Raw genomic sequence first — 1,903 nt, forward strand, 5'->3', positions numbered from 1 at the left:
TTCGTGTCCTGTGTGTCCTGTTTGTAAGCAGTTGATTCGAGGATACTTTGTTGTCCAGTGGCTAACTTTTGCTACAATGAAAGTTAACTCCAATTGCAGTTTTTTCAATGCCCATATTTTCTCTGAAGTAGATTGGTACTGTCAGGAGCTGACATGTCTCATAGTCATAACAAAAAAGAAAAATTTTCTAAGTTAGTAAAACATTTTAAATGCCATATTCTGTAGATCTCTGAAAGGTTTGAAGATAACCTGTCTATCTAAAATATATCTACTCAATCTTGAAAACATACCTAATATAACTACAAGTTCTATTATAATGTCTAACTACTAACTCTCATTTCTTTATATCCTAATAGTTGGTAATAACAACATTCAAGGATCAGAAAATTACATTACATTGTTAAATGAACGGTACAATTAGAAATATACATATAGCATTTTCTAACAATATCAATTTCAATATATATAATTTGTATACAATATAAAACAATCCAATTCAATGTAAAGTACTTACATTTTTCTTTTCTTTCTTTCTTTCTTTCTTTCTTTCTTTCTTTCTTTCTTTCTTTCTTTCTTTCTTTCTTTTTTTAAAAAATAAGAACCTTAAATCTAATCTCCTTTGCTTAGCCCTTTTCCTCACCCTTGACAACAACCTGTAACCATCCCCCTAATCAATGAAAATTATCCCAGACCCAAAACCCATTAAAAGACCAAAAAAAAACCACCCGCCCCACACCACCTCTTTGGGAATGTGGGCGTCATATTCTTGAAATTGCTTCCTGCTGGGTATGGGCGAAGATATCTTTTATCCTGAAAAGAAAAATTTTAGGTTAATTGTCAAATTCTAGGAAAGGTAACTATATCCTTAGTTATCCAGTCTGTATATAATGCCAACGTTCAGGGTTTATCTCAAATTCTTATTCAAGTAGTCTTTGAGACTGGATCATCTCAGCTAGCTCTCTCAAAATTGCACTGAACACTTTGTAGTTCAAAGCTGATCTGTAGATGATGTTTGTCAGCTTAGTGATGTTATTATTGTCCATGTGGAATTGTTGTTGTTGTGGGGCCCCATCTTCTTCCTGGAGACTTCAGTTGACGTTAGGCCTGACCGTGATTTCCTGCAAAAAACTGATAAGAGACTCGAACACAAAGACTATGTATGTGGCTTTTTAGAATTAGTTAGTACTCTATATGACCATTTATATCTTAACAAAGTTTAAAATGTATATATATATATATATATATATATATATATACATATATTAATCTTGTAAATTTTGATACAAATTTCATACTTTAAGAAAAGTTTAAAGAATCAGAATAGAATCAAAGAGTTGAGATTAGTAATAAAATAGTCCCTTAATTAATTTGGCTTTTCTCCTGTCCCATAGCAGAAGATGGCTCTTTTCTTCTGGCATGATACAGGGAGTTTGCATTTTTCTTTTAACAACATGCTTGTGTTTAAAGAAGGAGAGAGCCATTCTCCAACTCCAAAGTCAGCTTTAAATTTTAATTGAACTGGGACTATTAGAAGTTAAATAGTGTTAAATCTTTAAAGAAAAGAAGAAACAAACATTTAGGAAGACATAAAATTTTTTAGATAACATATCTATATGCCATTTCACTCTGTTTCTTAGGATAGACGATTTGTCCCTTTTCTTCAGTTGTCTCATTTGTCCAGTGTTCTTCAAATTCCTTAATTTGGTTACATCTACAAATGGCGTCTATTGTGGTGGCAAGAGTTTCCACCTAAAACCTGAGAAAAGATTCTAAAATGGAGCTAAAAACAGCTTCCTAGTTGTCTCTCTCAAATGAGCGGCAGCTGCCGGTTTGAGCTACTGGCGGGTTCCTAGTGTGCACACTCGACCTGCAGTATGGCGGGAATGAGGTCTCTGCAAGTGGC

Source organism: Peromyscus eremicus, chromosome X, assembly GCF_949786415.1.
Source record: "Peromyscus eremicus chromosome X, PerEre_H2_v1, whole genome shotgun sequence".
NCBI classification, from domain to species: domain Eukaryota; kingdom Metazoa; phylum Chordata; class Mammalia; order Rodentia; family Cricetidae; genus Peromyscus; species Peromyscus eremicus.